Source organism: Arachis stenosperma, chromosome 3 (assembly GCF_014773155.1).
Source record: "Arachis stenosperma cultivar V10309 chromosome 3, arast.V10309.gnm1.PFL2, whole genome shotgun sequence".
Classification (NCBI taxonomy): Eukaryota; Viridiplantae; Streptophyta; class Magnoliopsida; order Fabales; family Fabaceae; genus Arachis; species Arachis stenosperma.
Genome location: NC_080379.1, coordinates 167,019,277 through 167,043,711, shown reverse-complemented (window position 1 = coordinate 167,043,711; position 24,435 = coordinate 167,019,277). Strand labels below are relative to the sequence as shown.

General features: G+C 33.5%; 1 non-coding gene and 1 pseudogene across 1 annotated transcript; both read left to right on the top strand.

Annotated features, from left to right (window-relative positions):
• The first annotated feature begins 14,465 nt into the window (after window positions 1-14,465).
• Window positions 14,466-14,573, top strand: LOC130972705 (small nucleolar RNA R71). The gene has a single exon (XR_009083868.1). It is a non-coding gene; the product is annotated as a small nucleolar RNA R71 (small nucleolar RNA).
• A 7,846-nt stretch (window positions 14,574-22,419) lies between these two features.
• On the top strand, window positions 22,420-23,768 carry LOC130967254 (glycine-rich RNA-binding protein GRP1A-like; annotated as a pseudogene).
• The last annotated feature ends 667 nt before the right edge of the window (window positions 23,769-24,435 follow it).

Genomic DNA, 24,435 nt, shown 5'->3' with positions numbered 1-24,435 from the left:
GTTATTTAATTAATCTCTTCATTATTGCTTATCGACCTTTGATGCTTGCATTTAAATAAGACCTATTGAGTGTCTAAGTAGCAAGATGCTGTTTTGTTTTTGTGCCTACTATTATATTATCCCTTCCTACTTCAATTTCTTGTTACAATGGTTGCTTACTCTTTAATTTGTACCTCTCAAAGTTGAAACATGGTGATCAGTTACAATTCCAATTCAAATAATAGGCTAGTTATCTTCAAGTTTCGAAGGTGGCAATGGAAGAAAAGAAGTTGAAATGACATGAAATGCACGCTATGTGTGTTTTGTTTCCTTGTGGTGTGGGCTATACTCACTAGTGATCAAAGAAATTTGGTGGAGATGCTACTACTTACTACTATTACTTTATTGCAACTTGCAACAATCATACAACGTTGGACGTAAAAGACAAATCAATTTTTTTTTTTTAAAGATTGTTGTTAACATATTCGATCTAATTAGTAAGAGACTAAAATATCCTATGATTAGTTAAACGTTCTCCTTTGAAATGGCCGTTAAACGTTTTCCTTTGATATTGCCATTAAAAAATAAGTAACCTCTCTAAGAATATTTACAATAGATTCTTAACCAAAAAAAAAAAAACATGCAAAAAGACAGGGTCAAAACCAAACAGCTAACACAAAACAACCAACCACCTCCTCATAACATTTACATTCACAATCTATACCTCTGCTGTGATTATTGAAATTGAATATATAATTGGTGCGTTCTTCGGTACCTAATTATTTTTGCCGAAATGTTGCCGAAGAGATTATAATATTGACAAGTGGATACAAAATTGTCAGGGTAATAGAATTTATAAACGGCGTTAACTTTTTGTGGTTTTTTTTTTTTAATTTAAAAGCGTATTGATAAAAATGTTGCTTAAAGAAAAAGTGTTACCTAAATCGTTAACTTGGCTCTGATACCAATTTTCTAACTTCGACTTTTCTTTTAATTTCTTTTTCGAAATTTCTATTTGACTCTTCATATTTTACTTTTTATAGGTGCTTTATTTAAAGGATTTTGATAAAAAGTATTGACCATTTCTATTACTAGTCTTTGATATTTTGATTTATAACTTTTCAATCTTGTTTTAGTTTATAATATTCTTTTTTGCATGGATTATTGTATATAAAATCTTTTATCTGTTTGTCTTTTTATTTAATATAATTTCTCAAATCCTCAATAACTTCTTTTATTTCTATACTTTCTCCTGTTTCTAAATATCTATTTAATTTTTCAATTTCATTCTCCATTTTTTCTTTCAACAGTTTTAATTCTTTTAAGTCATAATATGATTTTCCAAGCATTTATAAATTTTTTAAGTTTAATTCCAACTTGTTTATATTTATTCTTATTTCTATCCTTTTTATTATAAGATCACCAATTTCAATCTGAAGATTGTTTAATTCCCTTTTATACTCCTTTATTTTACCTTTTAATTTTCTCGTCCTATTTCTTTTTATTTTATTTTCTGGTTTTTCAATCTTTTTATGCTTCATTATTTTAAAATTTCTGCAAACTCTATCATTGTTTCATCATTATTTTCTAAAGATTCTATTAATTTCTCTAGCTCTTCCACTTCTCTTTTCAACTTGTCATAGATTATTTTTAGGGCTTCAAATGCTCTTTGATTTATTTCAGAAAACTGTAAATAATTCAAACGATTTTTTCTTTCAAATAGCTCTTGTTTCTTGTCTTGATAAGTTACATATATTTCTTCTTTATTTATTGTCATAATTTAGTGTTTAGGGTTTCATTTAATTTTTTGACCTTTTTTGTTAGTTCTTTTATTTCAGAAATTTCTTCTTTAATTTTTAACTTAGATAAACTTAAAGGGCTATTAATTTTAGATTCTCTTATTTGAAAATTCGATGAAACTAATTTGCCTGATGGTTCTTTTAATAATAGAACTGGATTTTCAATAGCTTTATATTTTGGTATTTCTGTTTTTACAATTTTCTAAAATAATTCATCAACATAAATTCTTTCTCTGTTTTTAAATATTATACTATGATGGCTATTTGTTAAAGTATAATTTATTGCATATGTAATTGAAAATGGTTCATCATCTTGTTCTATTAGATTCTTTCTGTGAAATTTATAAGCTAAGCTTATAGATCTTCCAAGATTTTCAGTTGATAAAGGTATAGCGTATCCAAGATGGGCATTGAATTTAACATTTACGTTTGCCAAGTTTCCATGAACAATTCCAATTATTTGATCTATTGGGTCATCAGTAATTCTTTTATCACAGATTGCTAAGCTTATTGGTGAATTAATTCCTTTCATATATGTAGATTTAATTAAGACTTGTATAGTACTAATATGAATCCATCCAATTTTAGATCTCTTTTGTTGATCCTTAATTTTTTCAATCTGTTTACTCAATTCTTCATCATTTATCAAAGCTATTTCAAGTTCTTCATTGGCGGATTTTATCTTTATAGGGGCTTCAAGTTGAATTTTTCCATAGTATATTATATTTTTTCTATTAAAAACTTCTTTTAAAAGATTTTGTTTATTAAAATTTTCATTTGATTTGAGATTTAATTCTGTTTTTAGAACAGCCTGTTTTTCATTATCTAATAAGGCAGATAATCTATAATAATCAGATTCTTCCGTTAATTCTAAACTTTCTAAATAATTCATAACTAAGAGATTGGGATAAAGGCGTACCTTTCTAGAGAAAAACTTCCTTTATTTAGTATATTTTACATAAGATGTTTTTATCTCCAGAGGGGAGATTGTAGATACTAGCTCTAGAGGGAAGTTTAGAATTATTTTTTCCTAAGGGAATTCTTTTTCAGACTATAGAATCGCCTCGGCAGCTTCCTCCTTGCTCTCCTAGCATATGAGTACTCTTAGCCTCCTGTTTTCCATTGTCTGATGCCTTCTACAATTGCCTAAGCAACCTATTTATAATGGTTGGGTCTGATGGATAATTCTCATCCTTACCCTTCTTATGACGTCATTGCTTACGTCATTGTTTATTATCTTGCACCAGCTACATTGTTAGTGCTCTATGACCTAAGCGCTTACGTCACTATGCAATAATGTTGAGAGATGCTTCAGATGTGCTGTCCTCCTCTTTCATTACGTGACCTTCAGATGTGTTGTCTTCTTTCTTTATCATGTGGGTTGATTCCGTTTCATTATTGCTTTCTTCAGATAACTCTGAGACACATAACTGGCACTTGTGGTCTTCTCTGTCTTTTATCAAATAGCAGAGATTCCTCTTTATCCCTTCGGGAAGCTTTTCTAAGAGTCCAGATAAGTTGTAGAATGTTGATTCAAATTCCACTAAGAGTCTCATCTCTCTTTCTTCAATTTCATTCCTTTTACTGGACACAAGCAAAGTATTTCTGCTTTTATAATTGATTCTTGTGTGAGATTCCCTTGTTATCTTTTGAGTTCTTTCGAAGACCCTTGCTAGTGTGCTGGCTAGTCTTCCTTCATGACTGTAGATTGTTAAATCTTGAATTTGATCAATTGGTTAAAAATTTCCTGGGAAGACGGACATGAAGATTACTTGATGTGCTGGAACCAAGCATTCTTCTTCTTCATTAAAAATAGGTTGACTATTCGTAAATTTTAGGGATATATCCCTTGGATTTACGTTATCAATCATATTTTTAAATCTCTTTACTGCATCAATGAATCCTGCAGGAAACTCACTAATAATTTTCAAATCATTAAAAATTAAAATTATATCAATTAATCCATACTGGAAAAACTGATAGGTGTCAGATGGGGAAGCATCTGGAAATATAACCAGCTTTGTTAGCTGTTCTTTGGCAATAGGATAATATCCCAAGATTGCCCTTTTTTCTTCAGTCCAATTCAGGACTATGTTAAGGGTTTCTCTGAGATTTGATCTACAGACCCTTTTCTTTTCCTTAATTTCAGCCCTTGTAGGAATGTTTCTTATTATCCCTGTTCTCTGGGTTTGAATTGGAGCTTTATCTGCTCTTTTTAGGGTTTACTCTGGATGAAGAACTTCATATTCCCTGAAGGATTCTTTTGCTTCTTCCAATGTTAAAAACCCTCCTTTATGAATTATCCTTGATTGATGTGTAAATGGTGCTGCTTTTTCCCAGGCATCATATACTCCTTTCATGGGACCATTATAAATTACATAATATTTTTTATCTTGGGTGAATTTTTTGATAATTTCAGCAATTATTTTATTTTCTGGAATTTTTTCTTCACCTGATTTGTCCACCACGCTTAGCTGGCTGAACTCTGATGGTTTCGGTTGTTGTGTTGATTTCATTGCTTCGATGGCCTTCTTGAGGGATTGGATTTGTGTCCTTATTCGCTGACAATGCTTGCATTTTTCGAGTTCTTGTTCGTATTTTTGAATTTCTTGATCTAATGCGTTGTAGACGAACTCCATTCTCTTGTTAATGTATCTGCAATAACATTTTTGTCACCCTTAATATATTCAATTTTTATTAGATATTGTAACAAAAATAATTGCCATCTTACCAATCGTCCATGATTATAATCAACTTTTAAGTTATATCGTATGAAACCTGTTAGGTAACTTGAATCTGTTCTTAATGTAAATTCTCTGGGTAGTAAATCAATTTTCCATTTCTTAAGAGATTTAATTGCTGCTAGAGTTTTCTTTTCATGAGTGGTATATCTCTGTTCTGTTGGAGTAAAAGTCCCTGAAATATACCTGCAAAGTAATTCCTTTGGGGGATATTTAGAATCTAGTGATTCTTTTTCTTGTTCCAAACTTTTTATAGCTTTCTTAGCTTTTAGACAGCCTGACCAGGTTATGTCTGAAGCATCTGTTTCTACTATTAAGTAGTCATTTTCTTCTGGAATATAAAGTTCTGGAAGTTTTTCACATAATTCTTTAATTCTTTGAATTTGTATACTATCTTTTTCATCCCATTTCCATTCTTTTTTAGTACTTATTTTTGGAAATAAGCTTTTAGTGTATTCTGTTATATTCTTTAAAAATCATTGATCCGAAATATAATTTATACACCCTAAAAATCTTTGTAATTGTTTTCTATCTTCTATTCTGTTAGGAAATAAATTTACCTTTTCTAGAATATTTGGTTGAAGTTTTAGCTTTCCTTGAGTGGATAGAATTAATCCAAGAAATTCTATTTCTTGTTTTGCTATTCTTGCTTTCTTTTTGCTAAGAACTAATCCTTTCTGTTTACATCTTTCTAAAACTATTAATAATTTTTGAAGATGATCTTCTTTATCCTGTTTTGTAAAAATTAGTATATCATCAATGTATACTAAAACAAATTCATTTAACTCTTTTAGATTTTCTTCCATAAATCTTTGATAAATACCTGGGGCTTGCTTTAATCCGAATGGTAATACATTCCATTCATAAAACAACACACTTGTTGATTCTTTTGTTGGACAAGTAAAAGTAGTTAATTTCTTTGTTTCTTCGTCCAAACGAAGTTGCCAATATCCTGATTTTGCATCAAGAGATGAAAACTAAGTTGCTCCTTTGATTTTTTCTAAAATAGAATCTTTTCTTGGAAGTTTATGAGCATCACCAATAGTTGCTTCATTCATTTTCTTATAGTTTATTACCATTCTTCGTTTTTCCCTTTTAATTTCATTATTGTTTTCAACGTAAAAAGCTGGAGCCGCATGAGGACTTTTACTTAATCTTATAATTCCTTTTTCAAAAAGATCTTTACATTCTAATGAGAACTCTTCTCTATCTCTTGCGGAATAAGGAATTTTATTTGGAACATTTATCTCTTTTGTGGGATCTTTTAATTTAATGCTTACTAATTCGTTATTTGTATTTTTAATATCTAAAGGATTTTCAGCACAAATTTCATCCAAGAGTTCTTCTATCTTTATTTCAAGATTATTTTTTGGAATATTTATCTGAAAGTATAGATTTAAATAACATGTTTCTAATATAGAAAATATTTTAAATTTTAAGATCTTATCTATAGTAGTAGTTGGTATTTTTATACGTTTTGATTTTTGATTTATTGAAGAATCGTGTGGAGCTTTTAAAACTATATATGTTAATTCTTGAATGAATGGATGATATAACTTTAAAAAGTTATTTCCTATGATAAAATCTATTCCAAAATCTAACATATATATAGATGGAACAATGAACCTATAATTTTGAATAAAAATTTCAACCATCTCTGCTTTTTGGTTAATTTTATGTATTGATTTGTCAGCTATTCTAACTCTTAATGGTTTCTTTAATTTTTTCCAATCAAGTTTTATATTTGAACTAGCAAAGCATTGTGTTGCCCCAGAATCTATGAAAGCATTTATAAACTTTTCTGTTATTTTTATAGTAATAAATGTAGCATTATTACTCAGTCTCTGAGTCTGTTTCCGAGACATATTCAAAAATATAGTCTAAGTTATCATCAGATTCTTCTAATGGTTCCATGAAACAAGACTTAGCAATTTCTATTTGTTTAGTAAGATTCTTTTTATCCTTCTTTTTCGGGCATTCATTTGTGTAGTGTCCTTCTTCTTGGCAATATCAACATTTACAATTTTCTTTTTTATTCGGGCAATAGTTATTTTTTTGTCTTTTGTTTTTATTGTTATTTTCTTTTCTAAAATATCTCTTTTTTCTCCAATTTGGATAGTATTTTCTTTTTCTAAATTGATATTTTCTTTTTCTTTGAAAATTTTTATTAAGACCATATTTTTGAGGTATCTCCTCATTATCCTGACAGCAAATTCTGATTATATTTGCAAATCTTTTTTGAGTTGCTTCTTGCATACAACGTTCTTTTATTTTCTCTCTTATTGCAGAGGTTGCTCCACCAAAATTATTTTCAATTATTCCTCTATTTATTTCTCTTATAAATCTTCCCATTATAAATTCATTAGCAGGATATGGAAGTTTTGTTATGTACATACTAAGATAATGATTTTTATCTTCTTCTTTTAATTTGTAATAATGTATTCTATATTCACATATATAAGACTCCACATTACATAAATCATATATCTGAATATTAGCTAAATAGTTTTTTGCTTCTTGATATTCTTTATTATAGACTTCTTGTCTATGATCTATAATATTTTTTCCAAAAAATTCTTTATATAGAATCATCATTATATATAATATCTTATCATAAGCTGTTGTTTTTGTTTCTAATTCTTCTATTATTTGGTTTTCTATTGATGTCATATAATCTCTTATAGTTCCTTTAGTATGAAACCCTATGTAATTCCAAATGTCCCTTCCAGACAATTCACTAAGTTTTGGATTAGTAAAGGCTTCTAATAAAAAGGAATTCAACCAATTTTCGAAAATTTCTTTTTCATTCTTTTTACAATCTAAGTCAAGCATTCTTTCTCCTTCCATTTCCTGGATTTTAGGAACGTATTTTGATGGTATTTTTGTATATTTTGAATCTTTATTTATAAATCCATTTTTAAAAGTATAATTATCAAAACCTGTTTCCCATTTAAATTGAGATTGATTATCCTTAGATGTTCCAGCTTCATTTTTTACTTGTATTGGAATTGCTGGTTCTTCGTCACTTGAATAATCTAGGATGTGTTCTTCATTTTCTATATTTTCAGAATTTACTAATTCTTCTTCTATTTGAAAACCATGCTCCATAATATTATTTTCTTGAGCCATTTTTAATTGTTTAAAAAGCATTGTAACTTCTTCTAATTTTTCTTCTATATTCATAATTTCAATGGTGGTTTTACTTTTAAATCTGTTACGTTGATTATATTTTGACACTTTTCTTCTTTGGGATTCTCTTTTTCCTTATTTCTTTGAAATTTTATGGATACTAATATTTCTTCAAGCATATCTACTATAGAATTTAATTGTGGGTTAAAAGTATGATAAAGATGTGGGGAATCATTTCCATGATAACATTTTTTTGAAATTCCGTGTGAAAAATAAGTTTTTTCAAGTTTTTGAAGTCCTTCAATAAAACTTATAGTAAAATAAAGATTTTGAGAAAAATCATTTTGTATTGATTTTAAGAATTCGGTGTCATTACAATTAACATTAGTTAAAATCATTAATTTTTGATCTATTAATTTTGATAATTTAATTATTTCTTCTCTTAAATCTTCTAATTTACTTTTTTCATTAGGTGACGCTTTTCTTTGTGAAGAGTTACCACTTTTAAAAAATAACAATCTACTACAAGGCTAATAACGCTATCCCGTTAATAAATTAACTGCTGGTCCCCATTTTTTTATTTTTCGGCAACTTCGACAGCAAACTAAAGGCACGGGAGAATTCGCTTATATAATTATGCTCTCATTGCAATAAAGTAATAGTACAATCTAAAAATTTTACAAAATTTAATTCTTCTAACTAGAATTTGAAGCACCAAGACAAAACAATTATTTTTTTTTTTTTAAGAAAGTGAGCTCAACACAATAGAGCGGAGCAAACATGAATAAGGTAACAACACAAAATAAAGATATATAACTCTAGGATAGAATCCGTTGTCATATTCGATATTGCCATCAACAACTAAACGGATCAAAACAATTATTTCTTCCCCTTTGATGAGTTATTAATTTTTCTCGGAATTTCTTTGTTTAATCTTCAATGACTATTAATTTCCTTTATCTTGGTGCTTTTACTTTTTTGGAATATCCAAACCTTTTTTTTCTCTTTTCTTTCTTTCCTTTTTATTACCATTCTTTTCTTTCCTAGTTTCCGGCACTACGATTCAATCAAATACTCAAGCTCCAAATAAATTCAGCAATCAAAATCAAACTTTAACAACTAAAATTGAATCCGAGTTAAATCTCAATTTGGCCCCTAAAATTTGACCTGATGCTCAGAATGACCCCCTGGTGCGCGAAATTGTGATTACTACACAACTTTGCACAACTAACCAGCAAGTGCACTGGGTCGTCCAAGTAATAAACCTTACGCGAGTAAGGGTCGATCCCACGGAGATTGTCGGTATGAAGCAAGCTATGGTCACCTTGTAAATCTTAGTCAGGCAGACTCAAATGGGTATAGTGATATACGAATAAAGCATAAAGATAAAGATAGAGGTACTTATGTAATTCATTGGTAGGAACTTCAGATAAGCGTATGAAGATGCCTTCCCTTCCGTCTCTCTGCTTTCCTACTGTCTTCATCCAATCCTTCTTACTCCTTTCCATGGCAAGCTTATGTAGGGTTTCACCGTTGTCAGTGGCTACCTCCCATCCTCTCAGTGAAAATGTTCCTATGCTCTGTCACAGCATATGGCTAATCAGCTGTCGGTTCTCGGTCAGGCCGGAATAGAATCCAGTGATTCTTTTGCGTCTGTCACTAACGCCCCGCCTGCTAGGAGTTTGAAGCACGTCACAGTCATTCAATCATTGAATCCTACTCAGAATACCACAGACAAGATTAGACCTTCCGGATTCTCTTGAATGCCGCCATCAGTTCTTGCCTATACCACGAAGACTCTGATCTCACGGAATGGCTGGCTCGTTTGTCAGGCGATCAACCATGCATCGTGTATCAGGAATCCAAGAGATATTCACTAGAGCCTTGATTGCTTGTAGAACAAAAGTGGTTGTCAGTCACCTTGTTCATAGGTGAGAATGATGATGAGTGTCACGGATCATCACATTCATCAAGTTGAAGAACAAGTGATATCTTGGACAAAGAACAAGCGGAATTGAATAGAAGAACAATAGTAATTGCATTAATACTCGAGGTACAGCAGAGCTCCACACCTTAATCTATGGTGTGTAGAAACTCCACCGTTGAAAATATATAAGAACAAGGTCTAGGCATAGCCGAATGGCCAGCCTCCCAATGATCTAAGAACTAGATGTCCAAAGATGATCAAAGGATCTAAAATAATCCAAAGATGAAAATACAATAGTAAGAGGTCCTATTTATAAGAAACTAGTAGCCTAGGGTGTACAGAGATGAGTAAATGACATAAAAATCCACTTCCGGGCCCACTTGGTGTGTGCTTGGGCTGAGCAATGAAGCAATTTCGTGTAGAGACTCTTCTTGGAGTTAAACGCCAGCTTTTATGCCAGTTTGGGTGTTTAACTCCCATTTAGGTGCCAGTTCTGGCGTTTAACGCTGGAATTTCTGAGGGTGACTTTGAACGCCGGTTTGGGCCATCAAATCTTGGGCAAAGTATGGACTATCATATATTGCTGGAAAGCCCAGGATGTCTACTTTCCAACGCCGTTGAGAGCGCGCCAATTGGGCTTCTGTAGCTCCAGAAAATCCACTTCGAGTGAAGGGAGGTCAGAATCCAACAGCATCTGCAGTCCTTTTCAGTCTCTGGATCAGATTTTTGCTCAGGTCCCTCAATTTCAGCCAGAAAATACCTAAAATCACAGAAAAACACACAAACTCATAGTAAAGTCCAGAAAAGTGAATTTTAACTAAAAACTAATAAAAATATACTAAGAACTTAACTAAAACTACTAAAAACATACTAAAAATAATGCCAAAAAGGGTACAAATTATCCGCTCATCACAACACCAAACTTAAATTGTTGCTTGTCCCCAAGCAACTGAAAATCAAATAAGATAAAAAGAAGAGAATATACTATAGACTCCAAATTATCAATGAAACTTAGCTCCAAATTAGATGAGCGGGACTAGTAGCTTTTTGCCTCCAAACAGTTTTGGCATCTCACTTTATCCTTTGAAATTCAGAATGATTGGCTTCTTTAGGAACTCAGAATCCAGATAATGTTATTGATTCACCTAGTTAAGTATGATGATTCTTGAACACAGCTACTTATTGAGTCTTGGCCGTGGCCCAAAGCACTCTGTCTTCCAGTATTACCACCGGATACATACATGCCACAGACACATAATTGGGTGAACCTTTTCAGATTGTGACTCAGCTTTGCTAGAGTCCCCAATTAGAGGTGTCCAGGGTTCTTAAGCACACTCTTTTTGCCTTGGATCACAACTTTATTTCTTTCTTTTTCCTTTCCTTTTTTTTTCCGTTTTTCTCCTTCTCCTTTTTTTTTCTTTTTTTTTTGTATTCACTGCTTTTTCTTGCTTCAAGAATCATTTTTATGATTTTTCATATCCTCAGTAACATGTCTCCTTTTTCGTCATTCTTTCAAGAGCCAACAATTTTAACATTCATGAACAACAAATTCAAAAGACATATGCACTGTTCAAGCATACATTCAGAAAACAAAAAGTATTGTCACCACATCAAACTAATTAAGCTAGTTTTAAAGATGAATTCGAAATCCTGTACTTCTTGTTCTTTTGTAATAAAAACAGTTTTTATTTAAGAAAGGTGATGGATTCATAGGACATTCATAACTTTAAGGCATAGACACTAAGACACTAATGATCATAAGACACAAACATGGATAAACATAAGCACTAAATTTTCGAAAAACAGGAATTAAAGAACAAGGAGATTAAAGAACGGGTCCACCTTAATGATGGCGGCTCTTTCTTCCTCTTGAAGATCCTATGGAGTGCTTGAGCTCCTCAATGTCTCTTCCTTGTCTTTGTTGCTCCTCTCTCATGATTCTTTGATCTTCTTTAATTTCATGGAGGAGGATGGAATGTTCTTGGTGCTCCATCCTTTTCTTAGTGATGGGCTTATCCTCATCAATGGGGATGTCTCCCTCTATGTCAACTCCAACTGAATAACAGAGGTGACAAATGAGATGAGGAAAGGCTAACCTTGCTAAGGTAGAGGACTTGTCCGCCACCTTATAGAGTTCTTGGGCTATAACCTCATGAACTTCCACTTCTTCTCCAATCATGATGCTATGAATCATGATGGCCCGGTCTAGAGTAACTTCGGACCGGTTGCTAGTGGGAATGATTGAGCGTTGGATAAACTCCAACCATCCTCTAGCCACGGGTTTGAGGTCATGCCTTCTCAATTGAACCGGCTTGCCTCTTGAATCTCTCTTCCATTGAGCGCCCTCTTCACAAATGTCTGTGAGGACTTGGTCCAACCTTTGATCAAAGTTGACCCTTCTTCATGGCCACAACTTCATAGAAGTGGTCTTGATGCACCCTTGAGATGAATCTTTCCATCTCCCATGACTCGGAGGTGAAAGCTTTTGCCTTTCCTTTCCTCTTTCTAGAGGTTTCTCCGGCCTTGGATGCCATAAATGGTTATGGAAAAACGAAAAAGCAACGCTTTTACCACACCAAACTTAAAAGATTTGCTCGTCCTCGAGCAAAAGAAGAAAGAAGAGAGGAGAAGAAGAAGAAATGGAGGAGATGGAGGTGGCTTTGTGGTTCGGCCTTTATGGGTGGGTTGGGTTGGGAGAGTGGTTTGAATTTTGAATGGTGAGGTAGATGGGGTTTTATGAAGGATGGATATGAGTGGTGGGATTGGTGGGGATCCTGTGGGCCCACAGATTCTGTGGTGTCAAGGAAAAGTCATCCCTGCACCAAATGGCATTCAAAATCACGTTTTGAGCCATTTCTGGCGTTAAACGCCGGGCTGGTGCCCATTCCTGGCGTTTAACGCCAGGTTCTTGCCCTTTTCTGGCGTTTAACGCCAGTCTGGTGCCTCTTTCTGGCGTTAAACGCCCAGAATGGTGCCAGACTGGGCGTTAAACGCCCAACTGCTAGCCTCACTGGCGTTTAAACGCCAGTGGATTCTTCCTCCAGGGTGTGCTATTTTTCTTCCTGTTTTTCATTCTATTTTTGCTTTTTCAATTGATTTTGTGACTTCTCATGATCATCAACCTACAAAAAACATAAAATAACAAAAGAAAATAGATAAAATATAACATTGGGTTGCCTCCCAACAAGCGCTTCTTTAATGTCAGTAGCTTGACAGATGGCTCTCATGGAGCCTCACATTTTCTCAGAGCAATGTTGGAACCTCCCAACACCAAACTTAGAGTTTGAATGTGGGGGTTCAACACCAAACTTAGAGTTTGGCTGTGGGGGCTTTGTTTGACTCTGATTTGAGAGAAGCTCTTCATGCTTCTTCTCCATGATGACAGAGGGATATCCTTGAGCCTTAAACACCGAGGATTCTTCATTCACTTGAATGATCAACTCTCCTCTATCAACATCAATCACAGCCTTTGCTGTGGCCAGGAAGGGTCTGCCAAGGATGATGGTTTCATCCATGCACTTCCCAGTCTCTAGGATTATGAAATCCGCAGGGATGTAATGGTTTTCAATCTTCACCAAAACATCCTCTACAAGTCCATGAGCTTGTTTTCTTGAGTTGTCTGCCATCTCTAATGAGATTCTTGCAGCTTGCACCTCAAAGATCCCTAGCTTCTCCATTACAGAGAGAGGCATGAGGTTTACACTTGACCCTAAGTCACACAGAGCCTTCTTGAAGGTCATGGTGCCTATGGTACAAGGTATTGAAAACTTCCCAGGATCTTGTCTCTTTTGAGGTAATTTCTGCCTAGACAAGTCATCCAGTTCTTTGGTGAGCAAAGGGGGTTCATCCTCCCAAGTCTCATTTCCAAATAACTTGTCATTTAGCTTCATGATTGCTCCAAGGTATTTAGCAACTTGCTCTTCAGTGACATACTCATCCTCTTCAGAGGAAGAATACTCATCAGAGCTCATGAAAGGCAGAAGTAAGTCCAATGGAATCCCTATGGTCTCATTTTGAGCCTCAGATTCCCATGGTTCCTCATTGGGGAACTCAATGGAGGTCAGTGCACGCCCACTGAGGTCTTCCTCAGTGGCGTTCACTTCCTCTCCTTCCTCTCCAAATTCGGCCATGTTGATGGCCTTGCACTCTCCTTTTGGATTTTCTTCTGTGTTGCTTGGGAGAGTACTAGGAGGGAGTTCAGTAACTTTCTTGCTCAGCTGTCCCACTTGTGCCTCCAAATTCCTAATGGAGGACCTTGTTTCAGTCATGAAACTTTGAGTGGTTTTGATTAGATCAGAGACCATAGTTGCTAAGTCAGAGGGGTTCTGCTTAGAATTCTCTGTCTGTTGCTGAGAAGATGATGAAAAAGGCTTGCCATTGCTAAACCTGTTTCTTCCACCATTATTGTTGTTAAAACCTTGTTGAGGTCTTTCTTGATTCTTCCATGAGAAATTTGGATGATTTCTCCATGAGGAATTATAGGTGTTTCCATAGGGTTCTCCTAGGTAATTCACCTCTTCCATTGAAGGGTTCTCGGGATCATAGGCTTCTTCTTTAGATGAAGCATCCTTAGTACTGCTTGGTGCACTTTGCATTCCAGACAGACTTTGAGAAATCAAATTGACTTGTTGAGTCAATATCTTGTTCTGAGCCAAAAATGGCATTCAGAGTATCAATCTCAAGAACTCCTTTCTTCTGATTGGTCCCATTGTTCACAGGATTCCTTTCAGAAGTGTACATGAATTGGTTATTTGCAACCATTTCTATTAGCTCTTGAGCTTCTGTAGGCGTCTTCTTCAGATGAAGAGATCCTCCAGCAGAGCTATCCAAAGACATCTTGGATAGTTCAGAGAGACCATCATAGAAAATACCTATGATGCTCCATTCAGAAAGCATGTCAGAAGGACATTTTCTGATCAATTGTTTGTATCTTTCCCAAGCTTCATAGAGGGATTCTCCATCCTTCTGTCTGAAGGTTTGGACTTCCACTCTAAGCTTACTCAATTTTTGAGGTGGAAAGAACTTTGCCAAGAAGGCATTGACTAGCTTTTCCCATGAGTCCAGGCTTTCTTTAGGTTGTGAGTCCAACCATGTCCTAGCTCTGTCTCTTATAGCAAAAGGGAATAGCATAAGTCTGTAGACCTCAGGGTCAACCCCATTAGTCTTGACAGTGTCACAGATTTGCAAGAACTCAGCCAAAAACTGATGAGGATCTTCCAATGGAAGTCCATGAAACTTGCAATTCTGTTGCATTAGAGAAACTAATTGAGGCTTAAGCTCAAAGTTGTTTGCTCCAATGGCAGGGATAGAGATGCTTTTCCCATAGAAGTCGGGAGTAGGTGCAGTAAAGTCACCCTGCACCTTCCTTGCATTGTTGGCATTGTTGTTGTTTTCGGCTGCCATGGGTTCTTCTTCTTTGAAGAATTCGGTCAGGTCCTCAACAGAGAGTTGTGCCTTAGCTTCTCTTAGCTTTCGCTTCAAGGTCCTTTCAGGTTCAGGGTCAGCTTCAACAAGAATGCCTTTCTCTTTGTTCCTGCTCATAAGAAAGAGAAGAGAACAAGAAAATATGGAATCCTCTATGTCATAGTATAGAGATTCCTTGAGGTGTCAGAGGAAAAGAAAAATAGAAGACAGAGGTAGAAAATTCGAACTTATCAAAGAAGATGGAGTTCGAATTTTGCATTAAGGAATAGTGTTAGTCCATAAATAGAAGGATGTGAGAAGAAGGGAAGTAATATTCGAAAATCAAGTGAAATATTTTGAAAAACACTAATTAGTTTTCGAAAATAAGAGTGGGAAAGAAATCAAGTGATTTTTGAAAAAGATTTTGAAATTAGAAGTCAAAAAGATTTGATTAAAAACTATTTTGAAAAAGATGAGGTTAAGAAGATATGATTGGTTTTAAAAAGATGTGATTGAGAAAATATGATTTGAAAACAATTTTTAAAAAAAATTTGAAAAAAAATTAATGACTTGCCTAACAAGAAAAGATATGATTCAAACATTAAACCTTTCTCAACAGAAAAGGCAACATACTTGAAATGTTCAATCAAATCATTAATTGTTAGCAAGTATCTTTGAAAAAGGAAAGAAATTGATTTTGAAAACATTTGATTGAAAAGATATGATTTGAAAAAGATTTGATTTTGAAAAACTTTGAAAACTTGAAAAAAATTGATTTGAAAACAAAATCCTCCCCCTTGTGCCATCCTGGCGTTAAACGCCCAGAATGGTGCACATTCTGGCGTTTAACGCCCAAAACTATACCCTTTTGGGCGTTAAACGCCCAATCAGGTACCCTGGCTGGCGTTTAAACGCCAGTCTGTCCTTCTTCACTGGGCGTTTTGAACGCCCAGCTTTTTCTGTGTAATTCCTCTGCTGCATGTTCTGAATCTTCAATTCTCTGTATTATTGACTTGAAAAGACACAAATTAAAAATATTTTTGGATTTTTTTATAATCAAAATGCAACTAAAATCAAATAACAATGCATGCAAGACACCAAACTTAGCAGTTTGTATACTACTGATACTAATGAGAATGCATATGAGACACACAAAACACTCAAGTCCAGAGAATTCAAAGATCAGAGTAAGAAATAATCAAGAATTACTTGAAGATCCTTAAGACACATGAATGAATGCATGCAATTGACACCAAACTTAAGATGAGACACTAGACTCAAACAAGAAACATAAAATATTTTTGGTTTTTATGATTTTGTAATTTTTTTGTGCTTTTTTTTTTCGAAAATTATATGGAAAAGAAAATAAAGGTATCAAAATTCTTAATGAAAATTCCAGGAATCATGCAATGTCAGTCTAAAGCTTTAGTCTAAAGGAATTAGACATGGCTAGCCAAGCTTCAGCAGGACATTGCATTCAAGAGCTAAATTGATGAAGATCAATCAGCTTTGGTGATGATAAGAACATCACCTTGAAACACTAGAATTCATTCTTAAGAACTCTGAAGAAAAATACCTAATCTAAGCAACAAGATGAACCGTCAGTTGTCCATACACAAAACAATCCCCGGCAACGGCGCCAAAAACTTGGTGCTGTTGCCGGATTTTGGCACTGATGTTACCGGACCAAAAGCTTGCTCAAAACTCGAACAATCCCCGGCAACGGCGCCAAAAACTTGGTGCGCGAAATTGTGATCACTACACAACTTTGCACAACTAACCAGCAAGTGCACTGGGTCGTCCAAGTAATAAACCTTACGCGAGTAAGGGTCGATCCCACGGAGATTGTCGGTATGAAGCAAGCTATGGTCACCTTGTAAATCTTAGTCAGGCAGACTCAAATGGGTATAGTGATATACGAATAAAGCATAAAGATAAAGATAGAGGTACTTATGTAATTCATTGGTAGGAACTTCAGATAAGCGTATGGAGATGCCTTCCCTTCCGTCTCTCTGCTTTCCTACTGTCTTCATCCAATCCTTCTTACTCCTTTCCATGGCAAGCTTATGTAGGGTTTCACCGTTGTCAGTGGCTACCTCCCATCCTCTCAGTGAAAATGTTCCTATGCTCTGTCACAGCATATGGCTAATCAGCTGTCGGTTCTCGGTCAGGCCGGAATAGAATCCAGTGATTCTTTTGCGTCTGTCACTAACGCCCGCCTGCTAGGAGTTTGAAGCACGTCACAGTCATTCAATCATTGAATCCTACTCAGAATACCACAGACAAGGTTAGACCTTCCGGATTCTCTTGAATGCCGCCATCAGTTCTTGCCTATACCACGAAGACTCTGATCTCACGGAATGGCTGGCTCGTTTGTCAGGCGATCAACCATGCATCGTGTATCAGGAATCCAAGAGATATTCACTAGAGCCTTGATTGCTTGTAGAACAAAAGTGGTTGTCAGTCACCTTGTTCATAGGTGAGAATGATGATGAGTGTCACGGATCATCACATTCATCAAGTTGAAGAACAAGTGATATCTTGGACAAAGAACAAGCGGAATTGAATAGAAGAACAATAGTAATTGCATTAATACTCGAGGTACAGCAGAGCTCCACACCTTAATCTATGGTGTGTAGAAACTCCACCGTTGAAAATACATAAGAACAAGGTCTAGGCATGGCCGAATGGCCAGCCTCCCAATGATCTAAGAACTAGATGTCCAAAGATGATCAAAGGATCTAAAATAATCCAAAGATGAAAATACAATAGTAAGAGGTTCTATTTATAAGAAACTAGTAGCCTAGGGTGTACAGAGATGAGTAAATGACATAAAAATCCACTTCTGGGCCCACTTGGTGTGTGCTTGGGCTGAGCAATGAAGCAATTTCGTGTAGAGACTCTTCTTGGAGTTAAACGCCAGCTTTTATGCCAGTTTGGGCGTTTAACTCCCATTTAGGTGCCAGTTCCGGCGTTTAACGCTGGAATTTCTGAGGGTGACTTTGAACGCCGGTTTGGGCCATCAAATCTTGGGCAAAGTATGGACTATCATATATTGCTGGAAAGCCCAGGATGTCTACTTTCCAACGCCGTTGAGAGCGCGCCAATTGGGCTTCTGTAGCTCCAGAAAATCCACTTCGAGTGCAGGGAGGTCAGAATCCAACAACATCTGCAGTCCTTTTCAGTCTCTGGATCAGATTTTTGCTCATGTCCCTCAATTTCAGCCAGAAAATACCTAAAATCACAGAAAAACACACAAACTCATAGTAAAGTCCAGAAAAGTGAATTTTAACTAAAAACTAATAAAAATATACTAAGAACTTAACTAAAACTACTAAAAACATACTAAAAACAATGCCAAAAAGGGTACAAATTATCCGCTCATCACCCCCACAATTTTGTTAGCCCCAGTTAAAACTCCCAAATTTATAATTGTGGCTCCAGTTTGCCCCTGTGATCATCTCCGTCATCGGAATGCTGATCTAGCGCAATTGCATGACATGTTGGACACTACTTAAACGACGGCGCATTAGTTTCGCACGCAAAACCTTTGAAAACCACGTAGTGTAAGGGTTTTCTTGATGTTTGGCAACTTATGATCGTCATAGTGGAAAGAAAGAGAGTTTTAACCCACAAAAAACTGAAACGGTGTGGTTTTCAAAGGGTTTCGGCGCAAAACCAATGCGCCGTCGTTTAAGTAGTGTCCACCGTGTCATGCAATTGCATCAAATTAGCATTTTGGTGACGGAGATGATGGCAGGGGCAAGTTGGAGCCACAATTACAAATTTGGGGGTTCTAATTGGGACCAACGAAATTGTGAGGGTCATTCTAAATATCGGGCAAAATTTCAGGGGTCAAATTGAGATTTAACTCAATTGAATCCAATGCAACAATAAACCAAAACAATATTTATTTAAGAGAAAAAAAATACAAATCAGTTCACTGACCACCATTCCTTCTAAAAATACCTAACACAAAGCTAAAACTCATACTCTAATCAAATCTCAACTATGCTATAATCAAACCAATTTCAATAATTAAGATTTAGTCAAATACTCAAGTTACAAACAAATTCGACAACCAAAATCTAATCAAATTCGTAAAGTAAAAATTAGCTTTAACAACTTATTCTTCTTCTCACAAAACAATGCATCGTTTTTAGGAAGAGAGTGAGTAAGAATTAAGAGCAAAACTAAAAATAAAACCGTTAGAATATATTAGTATAAATAACATCTATTAGAGTTATTTTGTTGATTATTCACTCCAGCTTCTTATTTGCATAATGCCCAATCTGCTGAATCAAAGAATGCCCTTTCATGATCTCTAGATATCAAAGGCTTCTTCTTTGGAACAAGCCCACATACTTCTTTCCTCCGGTGACTCAACTTCAGCAGCAGTAAAATAGTCTTCTCTATTGCATTCTACTATATATTCGTTTACTCATTTTTTTTAAATAATTTTAATGAATGTTAATTGATTTTAATATATTCTAATAAAAACAATTATAATCAAACACAAAGACATAAATGAAAGGTAAATTTAAGATCTTTGTCAAACTAATTAAAAAATTCCAAAGCACTGACTCATAAAATTTGTAGACCCATTTCAAAAAGAAAAATTAAAACATCTAAAATAACTAGAAATGTCAAAAAGAATTGGACATGCAAAAATAGCAAAAATCAAATATGCAAAATTCGAACAAGAAGAAGGGGTAGAAACTCACCATGATGTAGAAACAAAAATGTCAAAAAAAAAAAAGGATAAATGTAGTAAAATTATGCTTAAAACAAAGTATGTGGCTGAGTAAAAGTAAAAATAGAAAATATAGAAACTAAAAGACTAAAACGAAGCCTGTAACTTAAAATGCAAAAATTAAAATACACAAGAAGTAGAAACTTAATAAGATAAAAATCCAGAATCAAATAAGAAAAAAGAGAAAAGAGCAGCAGAGTATGTGAAGTACGTGTTTTGTTCTTCTAACGGATTTATTTTAAAAAGTCAAATATTAACAGTTTCACAATATTAGATCCACTAAATAACAGCTCCATAATATTAGATCCACTAAGTAATTGCATGTAGAACAACCATTCTATAAATACATTTACTCATGACATGAAAGAGGTACGTTATTCATTTTAAGTAATTTGATATTTATCTTTTATTTTTACTAACTTGAGCGTTGGAGTGTCTTTGCAGGTGTTATAGCCGCCGTTCTTGAAAAAAACCGACATATCAACTTTCTTGTTCCAAAAAAACGGAGTTCGAGCATTAGGAAAACAAACTATACCTTAGAGTTGGCTACCCACACAAGAACAATATTTTTATATTTTTTGAGGACCTTTTTATAAGTAATGAACTTATCATTTTGATATCTTCTAATGCAAGAATTAAAGACGACAATAAAAAATATGAGCCTTTGTTATATGTTAATGAGTTATAAAATAATTATTTTATAAATTACTCATCAATATAATTAAACAATAATATTACATAATTAATAAATATTATTATCGTAGACCATACTTGACTAATAATAATTTATACTCATATTTATAAAAATTTGCACACAAAAAATATATAATTTATATATATATATATATATATATATATATATATATATGTTATCAGAATTTATATACGTAAATCATGTAATATATATCTATAATTATTAAAATTTGTATACATAAATTAATAAATTTATTTATTAAAAATAAATTAATATTTATACTGACTCAATACGGACTAAAATTACTAAAAATTATTAACTTCAAAAAATTTCTATCAAATTATAATGACCAGAACACCAACAATATTATTAACAACGCATACTCTATTTGCATCTTAGCATTATTTATTGGATCTATTATTTATTGTATCTAATATTATGTACCTATATTAAAAGAAAATGAGAACAGTGGCCAAGCTAAACAAAGAAGAAATAAGCTTTAAAGTGATTTTTGAAGTTGTATTTGGGTCTCATAGTAATCCTTAAACTTAAAAGTTACCCATATTCATCTATAAAATTGCACTCTGGAACTCAGGTTCCTTCTGGCATATTTTGTCCACTTGGTACCATTGGAAAGCTTATCTGGACTCTTCCATGATACACTGGCCAGGTAACGGCTAACTGACGTAGATTAGTAAACTTTTACCGTGCAATTTGGTCTTTAAATCAAAATTAAAAATTTTAATCTCCAAATTTAATCATTATTCTCTTCTCTACGGTAATTCCTCTTTTCTCTACAAGCATATAGATCTTCATATCCCAAATTCACAAAATTTTTTTTTTTGTTTATTTTTAGTTGAAGTATCTTATAACAATAACAACAACTAGAGTTTGCTTAACAACCATTATTTGAACAAATTTAACAGCTTTTATCTCTTTTTTTTCTGTAAAAAAGATGGTGAGATTATAACATAAAAAAATATGTGATATATATAATTAAAGAGATAATGCAAAATTTAATTTCTAAAATTGTGAACGTTCATAAAAATTTGTTGACTTTTAAAAATAATTAAATTGATTCCTAAATTCATAAATTATGAATATCAACTCATCTCTAATGCTAATATAAAATGTTAAAATGTCAGCATGACATTTACAAACAAAAAGATGATATGATTAATATTTTAATATAATCAAATTAGTGTCTTAAATTAGTTAATTATATTTATTTTGCTTAATTAGTTTTTTATTAATTAGAAACTAAAATAATAAATATTAAATTAGGTAAATTTTTGCTATTTTTTTGTTTCTCTAATATTACCTTTAATTAATTTGAAATACCGGCCTATTTAATTATAATAAAATCTTATACACGTCATTTTAATGGAGATGTCATACGATTTGAAATGCCATAATATAACACTTTATATTAATATTATGTGAACGACAGTTAAATTAGGACGATGCATGATTATTTTGGAATAGGATTAAAAAAAAATGTAATGTAATATATAATAATAACGATGTAACTTTTTAATTCCGTAAATACGAGATATATTTTTGTAAAATCATATAAAAATATAAAATTGAATTTTGTAAAACATTTTAATTAAACTAGAGTTAAATGAGTGCATAAAATGTTAAATATAAAAACATAGTATGTGACTTTTAATTAACAAAATATATGTATGCTTTCAATGAAGTTGTAATTTGTAGTCTCTTTCACATCCATATGGAGAAGAGAAGAGAAGAAAAGAAAAAGAGAGGGGTTACTACTGTAGAGAAGAGAATGATCATTAAATTTGGGGTTTAAAATTTTTAATTTTGATTTAGGGAACAAATTGCACCATAAAAGTTTATTAATCTACGTCAGTTAGTCGTTACCTGGCCAGCGTGTCACGGAGGAGTCTAGATCAGCTTTTCGGTGGTGCCAGGTGGATAGAATGTGCCGGAAGGACGAATCTGAGTCTTGGAGTGCAATTTCAGGGACGAATATGGGTAACTATTAAGTTCAGAGACTACTATGAGGCTCGAGTGCAACTTTAGGGACTACTTTGAGACTTATCTCAACAAAGAATTAGTTAAAGAATGAGCTTTCTTCAGTAGGGAAAGTATTTTCAAGATCTTTATGGTCCAAGATTCTCTATAAATCATGACCATTGAATTTTTGAGTCAATGGCTCGGATTTAAAACTTTTATTAATAATATAATAATTATATATATGTTTAAATATTTTTACAAATACTTCTATTTTAAAATTACATTTTTGTCCTTTCTTTTCATCTTTTTTCCATCACCCCTCTTGCCGAAAGGAGGAGCACGACCGCACAAAGAGCCGCCGTCGTCGTCATCTTCTCGGGCTGCCTCTGCGTGCGCCGTCCTCGCCATTGTTCATCCGCATCTTGCCGTCATCAAGCCGCCGTCGTCGTTATCTAGATATTTCAATGGATGCCACAATGTTGAGTATCGGTGCTTCGTTGGTGGGCTTGCATGGGCCATCGATAACGAAGCTCTAGAGAAAGTCTTCTCTGCCTACGAAAAAATCGTTGAATCTAAGGTCCGTTTATTGCAGGCATCATCGATCGGAATCTGAACATCGATTCGGATTTGGATTTGTTACCACTATTCATCTGATCTGTGATCTGTTTTCTGTTATTTGAGCTCTGTGTTACTCTTGTTACTGTTATGATTCTTATTAGGCCAATTCTATGGTGCCTATAAATTTTTGCCTAAACTTTGCCTAACTTACTTTTAGTAGTAAATTTTGATTTTTTAAAAATTATTTATTCTTATATCTTTTAAATTAAATAATAACTTTAATCCTTTTTAGTAAATAGGCACCACCTTTTAGGTACCATAGCATTCACCTTCTTATTATCCGTCAATAGGTACATTCCTTCTTCATCTTTGATTCAAAGACGAAGATCGACCGGTTTCTATTCGGTTCTCGAATCTGTTAATTATCTTTGTTCTTATTCAGATTTGATGTAAATTTTCGTGATTGTTTTCAGGTTATCAACGATCACAAAACTGAAAGATCCAGAGGTTTTAGATTTGTGACATTTGCTTTGGAACAAGCCATGAGGGATGCGATTGATGGCATGAACGGCTCCAACCTTGACGACTGTAACATCACTATCAATGAGGCTCAATCCCGTGGAGGTGGCGGAGGCGGCGGCTTCAAAAGCGGAGGCGGCGGCTTCAGAAGCAGAGGCGGCAGTGGATATGGTAGTGGCGGATTTAGCCACGGCAATGGTAGTAGTGGATATGGAGGCGGGACCGTCATAAAAGTGGATACAACAAAAATGGTGGTGACGACAATGACTACAGAAAAATAATGTGAGAAAAAGAAGCAGTTAAGAGAAGAGGGAAAATATGAGAATATTTATGTAATTTATTATTTTATTTTATTATTTTTTTTAAAGACCATCAAAAATCTAAATATACTTTTCTCATCTAAGACAAAGCCATTAAAAAAATAGATGTTGACATATTATAAAATAAAAAAGAATATTTGTATATCAATCATTGTCATATTCATTAAATAAAATCTCAAATAAGAGAGTTCAGAGATACTTATGGTTATAGTAATTAGAACAAGAAAAGTACAATCTTCACCGACTTATTATTTTCTATTAATCTTATGTGGAAAAACGTCAAAGGTAGTTCAATTTCTTTTGGGACTTTAGACCAAAAAAAAATCTTTTGGGACTTATGACTATACCCTTGTGAGATATTCAAATTAAAAAAAAAAAGGTTTACACTTTACACTATCAATTTATTTTTATATCTTATTGTTGATATAGATGGTAAAAAAATTTTTAAAAAAAGAAGTCATTAGTTGACATTTTTTTAAAAAAGAATTTTAATATTTATAATTTTTGTATCTAAATTATTTAAAAATAAAGATAAAAAAGATAGGACCTATTATATATATATATATATATATATATATATATATATATATATATATATATTTTAAATTTTATATCTAAAATTTAAATACCATA